Source organism: Lycium ferocissimum, chromosome 6, assembly GCF_029784015.1.
Source record: "Lycium ferocissimum isolate CSIRO_LF1 chromosome 6, AGI_CSIRO_Lferr_CH_V1, whole genome shotgun sequence".
In the NCBI taxonomy this organism is placed as follows: Eukaryota; Viridiplantae; Streptophyta; class Magnoliopsida; order Solanales; family Solanaceae; genus Lycium; species Lycium ferocissimum.
This window is the reverse complement of record NC_081347.1, coordinates 67,280,330-67,295,091: the sequence shown is the minus strand read 5'-3', so window position 1 is coordinate 67,295,091 and position 14,762 is coordinate 67,280,330. Positions and strand designations below refer to the sequence as shown.

At 31.9% G+C, this 14,762-nt stretch overlaps 1 pseudogene; it reads left to right on the top strand.

Annotated features, from left to right (window-relative positions):
- Positions 1-2,354: 2,354 nt before the first annotated feature.
- Positions 2,355-6,194, top strand: LOC132060141 (cytochrome P450 71AU50-like; annotated as a pseudogene).
- The last annotated feature ends 8,568 nt before the right edge of the window (positions 6,195-14,762 follow it).

The following is a 14,762-nucleotide window of genomic DNA, read 5'->3' as shown; positions in this document are numbered from 1 at the left end:
AGGGGTTGAAAAGGTGCCCGAAGTAAGTTTTGTATGAAAACTTTAGGTTTAAGTGTTCTATTTTTATAAGGTTATTTTAGTCAACTTTATATGTCGAGAAAATTGGTCAGCTTTATTTTGAAAAATTGAAACCATAAAAGTAAAATTGACATTCACAGCTACATTGTCCCGGGATTTTTACATTGAAATCTATTGCGTATCATCATATTATAAGTAAAGAAAACTAAAAACTTCACGGCAATTTGGGGGAAAATTGAAATTGAATAGGATAACAGGTGTTTTTTTAAAAATCGGATATTTTTTTCCCTTTTATTTTCTTAATCTTTATTTTTTCCCTTTGATTTTCTTAATCTTTTCTTTTCTCTCCCTTTTACCGTTAATTTCTTACTTTAAGCTAAGCTTATACACTGTAATATTTTACACTATCAAATTATTCAAGTGATAAAAAATATTTAAACGGATAGAATATATTACTTTATGCCACATGCATCTTCTCTCATTTCTTCTCTTCTTTTCTTTCTTGTTCCTTTCAACATTGATTAGTTTTTATCTTATTCTGTAGAAAATAAATATCTTCTCCTAACATTTCTTTTCTAATTTTGTCTTGTGATTTTTTTTGTCTTTTTTTTTCTTGTGTTTTTTCCTCATTTAGACAAATGCAGATGGAGTCTGGAGCCTAAAGGGCACTAAAATGCTCAAAATAAACCAAATGGGATACTCTTTTCCACAATATACCAAAAGGGATATAACGTGGAGTGGCCAACGTTATACCCCAAAAAAAAATTCACCCTGTCAGACTAAAAAAAAATAAAAAAAAATTACATTGGTAAAATATTGGCTGGCCAACGTTTTACAAAAATCAATTCTTGTAAGCCAACGTCTTACGACAATCAATTTTTGTAAAACGTTGGTTGGCCAACGTCTTACAAGAATTGACTTTTATTACGCCAGCAGACGTTTTACAAAAATTGATTTTTGTAAAACGTTGGCGAGTCCAGAACCAAAATACCCCTAAAAAAGTGGGGTTGAACCAAAATACCCAAAATAAAAAAACTGTGACAAAAGTACCTTTAACGCAGTAAAATACTGCATTATAGGACCCAATAAAAAAAAAATTCTATAACGCAAATACTGCGTTATAGAACCAGGAAAAAAAATTGGTCAATTTTTTTTTTTTTTTAATACTTAGTGTTCTTTTCATAGTTTGACCAACGATTTGTCGTGTGTCAAGACTCCGAAACGTCAATATTTTATATAGAACCTGATATTTTTTTCAGCATACAATATTGTAAGTTCAATACATTGAGGATACGTAAATGTTCGGATCGTCATTTTAGGGGTTGAAAAGGTGCCAGAAGTAAGTTTTGTTTGAAACTTTAGGTTTAAGTGTTATATTTTTATAAGGTTATTTTAGTCAACTTTATATGTCGAGAAAATTAGTCAGCTTTATTTTGGAAAATTGAAACCACAAAAGTAAAATTGACATTCACAGCTACATTGCCCCGGGATTTTTACATTGAAATCTATTGCGTATGATCATATTATAAGTAAAGAAAACTAAAAACTTCTCTAATTGAATTAGATTTAAAGTCAAAATAAAGTTATGTCTTGATTAAAAAATAACACGCTTAAATCCAAACATTAAAAAATAAAACGCTTAAACCTAATGTTTCCAAACAAAACTTACTTCGTGTACCTTTTCAACCCCTAAAACGACGATCCGAACGTTTACGTATCCTTGATGTATTGAGCGTACATTATAGTACACAGAAAAAAATATCAGGTTCTATATAAAATATTGACATTTCGGAGTCTTGACACACGACTAATCGTTGGTTAAAGTATGGAAAAAAAACACTAAGTGTTGAAAAAAAAAGATTTATTAAAATACGATGTTTCGATCTTTTTAATGAAAAAAACACTAAGTGTTCCTTAAGTGTGTTAATTTTTTAATGCGTAACTTTATTTCGAATATGTTGGGAAAAAAAATTGCGTAAATCGGACGTCCGAGCGCAAAAAATCGCGTATCTATCTAATGTCGTGGACTGAGGAACGATTTGCAAAATATATATAAGTAAAACATGGATCAGTCCACGTTCTACTTATAAATTAATTTTTTTTTGTCTGACAGTTTTAAAAAAAATTTGGGGTATAACGTTGGCCCCTCCACGTTATACCCCTTTTGGTATATTGTAGAAAGGAGCACCTCATTTGATTTATTTTGAGCATTTTAGTACCCTTTAGGCTCCGGACTCAATGCAGATGCATCCCAACCATTAATATGGTTGGTATTTCAATACAAGAACCCATAAAATTCATTTATTTCACAATCACCACTCTTAACTTCTTTATATTATTTGCAAGTTGGGAAGCAAAAAGCACAGTACTCTCATTTCATGGCTTCACTATTCTTACAACTTCTTGCACTACTTGCCGTGCTATACATTCTTCAAGAATTACACAACAAATTCATGAAGAAAAAGAAAAAACTTCCTCCAGGCCCAAAAGGGCTTCCAATTATAGGAAATCTCCATATGATTGGCAAAAATGTCCACCAAGATCTTCATAAAATAGCCAAAGAATATGGTCCCATAATGAGGATGAGATTTGGTCTAGTTCCTGTGATTGTAGCTTCAACTCCTTATGCTGCTGAACAGTTCTTGAAAAACCATGATCTTGTTTGTGCTAGTAGACCAAATAATAGAGCTGCTCAATTAATCGCGTACAATCAGAGAAATTTGACATTCGGAAAATATGGATCTTACTGGCGAAATATGCGAAAGTTGTGCACGTTAGAATTGGTTAGTACTCTCAAGATCAACTCATTTCAAGCCATGAGAAAACAAGAAGTTGCAACTTTTGTGACTTTTATCAATCGGGTAGCTTCTAGTGGCGTGGGAGTTGATATTAGTGCTAAACTTGCTTCATTAGGTGCTAACATGGCTTGTTTAATGGTATTTGGAAAAAAATACATGGATGATGAATTTGATGAAAGGGGTTTTAAGGATGTGATTCAAGAGACTATGGTTATAACAGCAACACCACATATTGGCGAGTTTTTTCCTTTTCTTGAGAAGTTTGATTTGCAGCGATTTGATCGTCGTATGAAGGAATTGGCAAAGATTTTTGATGATTTTTTAGAGAGAGTTATTGATGAGCATGTTCAAGATTCAAAAGAACATAAGCAAACAAAGGATATTGTTGATACTATGATGAGTATTATGCAATCTGGTGAAGCTGAATTCGAGTTCGATCGTCGTCATGTCAAAGCAATTTTGCTGGTAACGTATTTTTGTTCATCATAACTTGAATAGAGTTGCAATTTAATTCTAGTTGAGCTTAACTAATATGTACCGATGCCTAAAAAATATTTTCACTAGCAGGTCATCTTTATTTGTTATAGTAAGTAACTTATCATATTTTTAAAGTCATAAATTCCACTTTTTTTTTGTAGGTTTACTTGTAGATTTTTTTGGTTTACTTGATAGTGTACTAATTCTTTTACTCCATCAGTATATTTTTATTCAAGTTTAACTAATATTCATCGACAGTGTAAAAATAATTTCACTAGCAGGTCATGTTTACCTATTGTAACAAGTAATTTGTCTTATTGTTGAGATTAGAAATCTTATTTTTTTTTTTAATATTGAGTCACCTATAAATAACTTTGGGTGACTTGATAGTGAAATAATTCTTTTACACTATCAATATATATTTTTTAATTGAAATTTCACCATCATGTAGGGAGTTTAGGCCATGACTCCAACCTGTATATATGTTATAACCAATAGATAAAGACATGAAACGATAATGCCTAACCTCTCCATCTACATCAAGTACATTAGGCACTCTTAACTTTGTACGATTTGCTTCAAACCAAAAATTACAAGTAGTGTATATAGGGGCGGAGTTAAAGTATAGCTTACGAGTTCGGCTGAATCCAGTAGCTTTGGTCCAAATTCTTGATTTTAGCGAAGTCTGAGAAAGGGCCGCACCCTAATAGTCACTAAAAACTGATGGTTTTAATCTACTTTTAAAATTATCATAATAGAAAAAATTATATAAGTAGAAAATGATACTCTAATTGGCATATTCAATCAAGTGAAGTTTTACTTGTATTTTTAAATGTTACTATTGCTTATAGAATTTTTTAAATATTTTTGTAATGATTGCCTAAGTTTTCAAAATTAAATCAATGAGATCTTACTTAAGATCAACAATATCTCATGAAAACTTTCACGAATAGCCTATATTGTCAATTGAGAAAAATGATACAGCAAAATATAATTAACTATCTTTCAATTTAAGAATCAATAAAAATAAACATCAATAAACTATATAGATAAATATATAAATATAAGGCCTCTTTTTATATTTCGGTTTTAGGCCACCTAGCGTATTGAGCCGCCCCTGCATAGGCCTCCACATATATAGTGATGCAGTTCTCATGGGATCCTATACTTAGCAGTTAGCATATTAACAACTAACAAGGAATTCAGTCCAAAAAATTATGTTTCCACACTCCTGATGGTTACACCAGTTGATAGAAATTAGAGTTGCCTAGACCGTCGGAAATATATAAGTTGTCATTTTAGTTTTGAGTTTTTGACGAAAACTGCTAAAATCAGAAAAATATGAGACTTGGGTTCATTAGACTCAAATTTGTTGAGAATTTCTCAATTGAAAATTTCAATCAAGAAGAGGTGTGCATAAAATGAGCATTTCCCTCTTTAAAATTTCATACACTGACGGTTTATATAAAGTCAAACTCGACTTTAAGTTATACACCATAGATATAAGAAATTTTTACACCATCAAGCCACTTTTACATGTTATCACATCTAACTTGTTTATTTTCAAGATTAGAAATCTTACATTTTAAGGAAGCTTAACTTTAGATATTCTTTGGTGACTTGACAGTATAAAAATTATGTATACCGATGAGGCATATAACGTAAACTCTATTTAAAAGTATGTTAAATTTGTTCTTCTTAATATTCCAGACTGAGCAATTTTGTCTGAGGCAACATATCTTTGCAATTCTTAAATTTATTAGGTAAAAGTAATTGATATTGTATTTAACATACACTAACATACATGCAAATGTTATTAATTTAGCAACTCAAAAAGGAATCTCTATGCAGGACATGCTAATAGCTTCAATGGACACCTCATCAACAGCAATTGATTGGATTTTTTCTGAACTTCTAAGGCACCCTAAAGTAATGAAAAAACTACAAAATGAGTTGGAACTAATAGTTGGCAAAAATAGAATGGTGGAAGAGTCTGATTTGGAAAAATTAGAGTACTTAGACATGGTCATCAAAGAAGGCTTTAGGCTTCACCCCATCGCACCACTATTGATTCCTCATGAATCCATTGAAGATTGTACAATTGATGGCTTTGATATACCTAAAGGTTCAAGAATTCTAGTAAATACTTGGGCAATTGGAAGAGATCCAGAAGTTTGGCCGGAACCCGAGAAGTTCATGCCAGAAAGGTTTATTGGTAGCAATATCGATCTTCGTGGACGTGACTTTCAACTTTTACCGTTTGGCTCTGGAAGAAGAAGTTGTCCTGGATTACAATTAGGGCTCACAATCGTTCGCTTGGTGCTAGCACAATTGGTTCATTGTTTTTGGGGAGCTACCACATGGTATGATGCCAAGTGATTTAGACATGACTGAGAAATTCGGTTTAGTTATGGCTAGAGCTCAACATCTAATAGCTATTCCTACTTATCGATTGCATGTATAGTTGATATTAGGATGTCAAATGGGTATGTTGGGTTGAGTTGATCTAAGGATATTAAATGAGCTTGAGCTTAATTTCGGTAGGTCAAAATGAATGGAGTTAAACAAATGAGGCAGGTCAGTGACGGGCTAAACAATGAGTCATAGCCCAATCCGACCAACTCTTACCAGGTTTATTTCTTCATTTGTTTTCTTATAATTTGTTAGTTATCATACAAAATTAGTTAAAAAATATCTATTATTTTAATATCCTTTCAAGACTTTTCTTTGGTCAATTTGAATTATATATTTAGCTCAAATTCAGCCCAACTCTTAGATGAACAAATTTGAACGGGTTAAAATGAATTGAGTTAATAAATGATTCAAGAGTAAATATTTGTATTTATATATTGTGTTTTAATCTCTGATTTGGTTATCGGTATAATTTCTTACGGTTCGTATCAGAGCCACCACAGTTTGAGAAAAAGATCAATATTTTGCTGTAATTTTTGCGTTGGCAACAACAATTTTTTTGGGATGTGGATTTTCCCCTTTGAATTGTAAAGTGGGTTAAAAAAACTTCTTAGAAAAATCTAGGTACAAGTTTGTATAGAAGCAAAAGAACTACTCTTCCTAACAATGGGTACTTTGTAATTCGATGCAATAGCCTGGAGGTTATTGCATATGATAGGGGTAAGTACTCACTAAGTAGAATTGGCAGTGGGTTAAGATGTCCTTGTATGCTGATGAGTGTACATCCCAGTATTGAATGTATTAAATAACTCCTAATGTTGCAACATGACACTGGCAACGTGGAATGTGCAAGGTTTGAATAAAGTGTATAAGAAAAAGAAGTTCAGGGTGTGTTTGAAAGAGGCAAATATAGGATTGACTGTTGTAATTGAAAATAGAGATTAAGACTATTTATTTTCTCAAACATCTAAATGTATAAAATTTTCTTTCTTTAAAAACTAAATAATAGATATAAAATTTATTTACAATACTAATAAATAATACTACATCAATAAGATACTTTTAAAACATGTATACAATGGTTGATGGTGGTAATAACTAACTAGGGAACTTGCCGCGCTTCACGCGGTTATAGAAAAATCGATAAGTTTAGATATCACCTTTTTTTATATATAAATTTAATAGAGATAGAAGAAATAAAAGGTTCAACTCTATGAATTAGAAAATGATAAAATTACAATATCGACATTTTGGTAGAATTAGAGCTAAAAGGAATTATATTTCATTGTCAAATATTTTTTTTGTTTTGGGGGGGTTGGAGGGGAGGGTGGGGGTGTACACGATTTTCTTGGCTTGATATAGTTCAAATACATGTACATACAGATTTCCTTTCTCTTTTTTTGCTTTCATTAGACGGTAAAATTCTTATTGGATTTCTTCTATTCGTGTAAAAGAAAAAAAAAAGTGATGAAACTAAAATTGGGTGAAAAAGATAAGTATTTCAATCCATTTCCTTTTTTGTATTTTGTCCTTTCGGTGTTCTTCTTTTTCCTCTCAATTTTTCACCATCATCTAAATAAATCCCTAGTATTAATTTCGTCTCTATCTCCTATTACGTTATTTGTTTTTTGCTGAAATAAATATTTCTATTCCGATATTTTTATTGTTTGTCTTGTAAATAGAGAAAAGTAATTCTCCAAAAAGGAGAAAAACAAAATAGTTGGAAAAGGCAAAAGAATAAAAATTATATTCTTGCAACTTATAATAAATTTCTTTTCAGCAAGAATTTAAGATAATTTCTTTTTCATTTTACCTTAATCAGTCATGAGCACCCCATATGCCAATAGTAGATTGGATTGTCACCTCTAAAAATCAATTAGTCTATAATGCAAATTTAGAAGAAAAAAAATATTGCCGCAAGAATCTTGACAACAAAACATGTACTATAGTGTACATATAGGTAGAGAAAGTAAAGGGAGGAATTCTAAAATAAAACATACATACATACATACATACATACATACATAGATGCACACACACATGCTAAAGGGAGGAATTCTAAAATTTAAAAAAAAAATGAACATATTAATATACGGGTATGATATATGTAGAATCTAAGTACTCAAAATAAAGATTAAAACAACAAAAATTATAATAATAACTCCTCAAACTATATATGTATAAAAAAGTTGATTCTAGATTAGCCTTTTTTTATTTAACTTAATATGTCTAGCTTGGTCTATTTTTTCTAAAAGAATGGGCTCATATATAAATGATAGAACATACTGACTCTAAATTTTGAATTCGCCACTAAATATAAATTGTGTTTAAGACATAACTAACATAAATATAAAGAGAAGAGCGTGGAGAAGTACTTGCACAAGCCAAAATTGATGAAGAATTCCAAACCCAGTATGAATAGTTTCAAGATGGGAAAACCCAGATTTACTACATAAATTGTTGGAATAAATCAAAATAAATCCGTTTCAATAGATAGCCACTGCAATACTTACTAATCCTTAGAACAAAAAGATAAGTACTTCCAAGGAAATGTAATGCCATTTTTAAGCTTATTTGTAAGAAGAATAAGAAAGAACCTTTACTCTGTTATATACATATATACATATAGTTAATGAATTGACGTTCATGTGAAAAGGTTTTGAGCTTTTGAGACAATGAAAAGTTAAATAAAATTGAAAGGTGGGGTAAAAGAAAAGTCACCTTGACTTGAGATGAAGTTCAGTTAGAAAATGTTTTTGTCCCTTCTTTTTAGTAAAACTTACATAAATAGCTATCTTTTATTGGCTTCTAACTAGATGTAACTATAAAATGCAAAATTACCAAGCGTAGCTACTTTTCTTTAAAAACGCGTGTATTTCTGTTTTTTTTTTTTAAATATTGAGAAATACAGTGAACAGTAAACAAGCTCTAGTGAAATCAAGAGCTATTTATGGAACAGATCTTTTGAAATACAGTGAAATATACGAAAATACAAAATCGGGTTGAGTCAAAATAGGCTATATTTTTTGAACAGATTCTTCTTTTTCTTTTTAAATGGTAAGTTAAATTAAATCAACCATATTTCACGCATTCCATAACAGCTCACGAATCTCTCTCAACTTTTATCAATCAAAACTTTTTGAATTCAAAAAGCACTAAAGATCCGAAAACTTCCAAATATAGAAAAATATATGCTGGAATACAATGAAATATGGTTGATTGTTTAAGAAATATAAAGTTGTTGTATGCGTTTATACAATGGAATACAATGAAATATATCAGAAACTATTTCATAAATTAGAAATACAAAATGCAGAAATACATTGAAATACAGCGAAATACAAAAATCGTGAAAACAAAGTGGAGTAAAAATAGGCTCTACAACAAAAAAAGAAAGAAAGATAAATCCATTTAAATACAGCGAAATAAATCCATTTAAATAGAGCGAAATAATACACTGAAATATACTGAAAAATTAGATATACTGTTTGTTGATACACAGAATTACACTGAAAATATACTGAAATATATTGAAATATTTTATCAAACACTTGGTGGGCATGAAGCTCACAACTCTCATCAATGGTGTTTCTACAACAACAACATATTCTCTTGCTCCTAGATGATGCTACAATATCATATTGCTATAATCAATACTATTTTTCATCACTCATAAGATAAATAACACCACATGATTAGCAAACATAAGAAGGATTTTTCTCTTATTTCGGCCTATCCATGGAGATTTGGCAAACGAATTGTTATGGCTGAGCTTCGGCCATTGGCTGGAGATCCTTCATTGCTTTTCTTGTTGCCACTGGTGTATTTTTGCTTGGAGTATCAATATCCGCCATTAAAATGGAGAGTTAGAGCTTGTTGAAGATATTCTAACAATGGCTGAAAATATTTTTAAAAAAAATTGAATGAAAAGTGAACGTAAAGACGATGAAATTTATGAACAATTGAAGAGAAATACAACAAACTACATAACGAAAATTAGTTACCTGTAGAGATTGAGTAACTGATAAGGAAGAAGAAGAAGAAATCGTGCTAATTATGGTGAAGAATAATAGGAGTAAAATACGGTTATGAATTGAAGATGTGAGAGAAAGATATTTGAAAAAAAAAGAAAAAAAAAAAGATTGTAGGTAAGTGGGAGAGAGCTACCTTATTTTTAGGGAAATACACTGCAGTTACAAAAACAAGTTATAGATGGTAATTTAATAAATAATTAAGCTACCAAAAATAATTTTAAAAAAAGTAGCTATTACTAATAAATAAGTCTTAGAGGTAGTTATAGGCTGTAAATTTTCCTTCTTTTTATCCAATGAAAAGTCAAGCATTAAGGAGGAGTAAAGGAAAGGTTGTTGGTAGTTAATAGCTAGTAGTGGGCAAGTAATAATTTGGACTACTAATTTATTTCACTCTCACTAATCTCTCCCAATATTTGGTTGTGCTACGACGTGGGCTGATGTAAGGGTGTCAAGTGGGCCGGGCCGGGCCATTTAAATGTGGGCCACAAGGGGCCGGGCCGGGGCCGGGCCGGGCCGTATGTTAAGTGGGCGGGGTGGGGGGGCCGGCTAGAGAGGGAAAGGGTGTCCGGCCCAGCCCACCTCGGGATAGGGGCTACACGTCGAATAGCAACCGGCCCGTTAGTGGGCGGGCGGTTTTAGTTAGTGGGCTGGGCCAAGTTTTAGTTAGTGGGCCGGGCCGGGTTTTAGTTAGTGGGCCGAGCCGGATTTTAATTATTTTAAAAAAAAATTCTAATGCTAAAATTTATTAAGTTTGATACTTTAAAATCTAGTTGTTGTCAACTTTATTTTAACCATCAAGTTCCTTAAATTATACTTTGGCCCTAACTATAAATACCATTCATTCTTCTCCATATTATCTCACAATTCCCTACTCTTCTCTTTCTCTAAATTTCCTACTCATCTAAATGGGAACAATGCACATGAGTTTTGATACTAAACCAAAGTTCTTAATTTAATTATCTCATCCGATCCTAAGTCCTAATGTCATGTGGATTGTCACGTCTCCATCATCGGTGGAGACATTTCAATACGCTAAAAAATATTTAATTATTATTATATATAAAATATTTGAAACTAATAAGATTATATTAATATATTATTATATATATAACTAATAGTTTATATTATTATATCTTTATAACCTATTGAAATATTTTTGAACTTGTGTAAGCCAACGGAAGATAGTAACTTAAAAGGGGTATTTGATTTATTTCACGCATCGGCAATTTTAGAGGCTTGTCATTTCACCGATTTTGTCGGCTATTATAATGTCTTGTTGCTTTTGGGACCGATCAATGTTTGTACCTCCTTGCAAATTTATCTTGGAGTTGCTACTTGTGTGATTAGTTTTACACAATTACATTTATAGTTCTATTTTTATTTAGTGTATTATTATTCTTGTAAATAAAATTAAAAATAAAATTATAACACAAATTTGAAAAGAAATTCAAAGGCTCGGAGCCTTTAGTTTTATTAATCGATAATTGCAAAGTCGAATTTAAACTTTAAAGCTTACAAACTTACAACTACTTTTCTTTGATTTCGTAAACTTAAACTAGAAAAAGAAAATTCAATTTGACAACTCTTCAAATTTAAATCTACATATTTTCCACATTTTATTCAATTCTTCCATATTAACATTAGGAGGAATTGGCTCAAAATTTTCATAATCGACATCTCCATACATTGGAGATGTTTGTACCGATGGATCTCCAAGCGACATTATATCTTCAAGTTCTTTGGTCTTCTCTTGGATCTTGTTCTCTTCCTTGATTTCTTCACTCGATCTAATCCAATCTCTGAAACATACTAGAACATTCATTGCGTTGCTTGCCCAATGAGTGTCGGTTATCTCCAGTCGTCTTTGCCTTCCTTGGCTAAATGCACTTTCTGATGCAACAGTTGACATTGGAACATTTAGCACATCTCTAGCCATTGTTGAAAGAACGGGAAATTGTCTTCTGTTGTTCCTCCACCAATCCAAAGTGCATTAACTCCATCTTGAAAGGCTCCAATGAGCATGTCTCCAAAAAAAATTGAAGCTCATCAAAGTTTGTATTACCTTGTTGAGGTGCTATTTGAGACCAAATAGATAATCTAGGAACACCATGATAGGCACACTTTGTGCCTTCTTTTAGAAGATGAAGTTTCGTTAGAAAGACCGCATGGGATAGAGTCGGTGTAGCATTATCAAGTAATGTAGAATAATGGTTATATAATTGTTGTGCGTAATCATTTGCATCACACATTGCCTTAAGAAAGGGATGGTTCCTCGATAGTTTTAATATCTAAAGAAGTATATATGATACGGGTCAATTCGACATATTAATATATTTAATACACGGATTTAATATAGCACCAACTAAGTAAATAGGAGGAATAGGAAAAAAATACTTTTTGAATTTAATTATCATTGCGATAAAGACCTACGTGTAACCTTCTTTAAACTTATATTCTTTAAGCAAATAAGAGATATCAGCTAAATAAGCTAAAATGTTACAAACAGTAGGATAATAAGCACCCGAAAATTCCAGAGTAGCAAAATAAAATTTTTCTAAAAAATCTACAACATCCTTAATTTTGATCCAATCAAAATCACTTAACATTAACTCGGGATATCCGTAGCAAATTGGTTAAAAGTTGCGCTTATAGGAACTTTATATTCAACACAAGATTTTAAGAAATCATAAGTAGAATTCCACCTAGTGTCTATTTCTTCAGGCATAAATCTTGGTCTAAGATTATTTTGCCTACATTTATTTTTAAATTCAGCAAGTCGCTTCCTATTATTATTTCCTTGAATAAAACCAACTGCGTGTCTAATTTTCTCAATCACAGGCTCAAAGAAAGAAAGACCATCTTGAACAATTAAATTGTAAATATGACAAGCACAGGACATGAAATATTTCGGGTAAAGGTGGAGACAACTCGATTTTAAATCGTAGATAGATGTGTTGTTAGAAAGCATTATCAAAGGCCATACATAAAACTTTGCTTGTAAGACCATAATATTTTGCAATGACAAATGACGATATCGAGATATGAATTGTGCGGTATGTCTACGGTCTTCGTCATATTGAAAAGCTAAAATACGTTTTTGCATATTAAAATTATCATCTATCCAATGACAAGTAGCCGTTAAATAATCATTTCTATTAACGACGACCAAGATCCGAGGTGAGAGAAACTCTACAAGGGAGATATGTCAATAAATAACGTAGATAAAACGGATATTGTCCATGAAGTCTAAAAATATCAGATCTACAAGTAGTTCTAGGAATACCGCTAAACATAGGATTATAAATTTTTTGTATATAATGAATAAAAGCATCAGAAGAAGCAAAGGTGAAAGGCAAACAACCCACAGCTATCATTTTCGCTAATTCTTCACGGTCCTTCATTTTATTATATGATCCACTTAATTTACCGGTCTTTAGGTTCAGTCTTGTTTGGGTTAATCCCCCGGTGGCACCTCCGAGCTCGCTATCTCTTCTTTCCAATTTGGGTGATTGTTATTCAAATGTCTAGTCAATTGACCCGTCCCCCCTTACTACCCCGGTGCTATGCTTATAAGGTGTCTCACAAATTTTACATGCAACATAACCCGGATTATTTTCTAATCGGGCAAAATAATTCCACACTAAGCTAGTTTTTTTCGGGGCGCTAGTTTTTTTGGGGGCTCCTTCGGTGTAGTGGAGGACGACCCTGAGCCTGAGTTCGAGATTGAGCAATATCATTAGCGGGACTAGTGGGTGTATTATTGTCATTATCATCATCGTCTACTTGTATCTCAACTTCATTCTCATCTTCTATACCGTACGTTTCTTGTAATTCTATATAATTCATATCATGTGCACCCACACCTATGTCGCCTATTTCACTAGGTGGTGCTTGCGGAACACGAGTATAATTTCTAGCGCTAGTACTACCCCTACCACTACCACTACCGGATTTTTCTTACCGCTACTACTACCACCGGACATAAAGCTTTACCGAGACTTTTTAGTTGATCCATTATGCAAATTAAAATAACGAAAATTAAAATTAAAATGCAAGAATTAAAGTACTAAATAAAAGTAAGAGAGATGGAACGAAGGTACCAAATTCTCGGAGATAACGAAATAACAACGTGATCGTAAATTGATAAATTGAATACTTGAAGCCTTCCGCTTGATCTTGTAAATTGCAAGTTTGCAAAAACAATTAAAGTAGAATACTAAAATTATAGAAATTCTTAAAATTAAGAGGGAAAGTGAGATAAAATGAGAGGATTGTAGTAAAAAATGATGAAATGTATAAGCTATTCATAGGTGAAAAATGGGTTAAATTGTAATTTTTTAAACTTAAAGGTGAGGGACCTTTTTTGGTCCAACGGCGGAATTGTTAAAAAAGCAACCGTTGGCAACGATTGTTTTGTGCCCACTTTATGTCTTTATTAATTTTGTGGGGCCCACCTGCCCATTAATTGAAAAAAAAAAAAAACAAAGGAAGAGCTAACTATTGTTGACTTTTCAACCGTTGGAAAAGGACAAAAGGTCCCTGCCCACTTTAATTCTTTGGGGCTCTGATCATTAATTTTTTTTATTTTTTATTTTTTGAAGAGAGCTAATTAGTTTTTAATTTAAGAAATTAAATATTAACGGATCCGACTCCTCTTCATTTTTATTTGTCTCCATTTTTCCCAAGTTCTTACTTGAATAAGAGACACATTACATGAGTTAAAATTAATGGTTAAGTTTTAATTAACTAAAGTAAGATTCTAACTATGGTTTGAATAATTAATAAATATTTCATATATTTGCTTCCAAAATTTTAAGAATCCCACAATTATAACTACAGCTATTTTATTGGGATACAATATTTTTAAAATACTTATTATTAGTAATAAATGTAATACTTATCTTTTTTTTTTTTTTTTTTTGAAGTGGGTTTTAAAATTTTGTGGTGGCTACCACCTGCTTGTCGGCTGGGGCGGTCCGATTCGTCCACGTCCGCCCCCACAATAAAACTTCCACCCCAAATG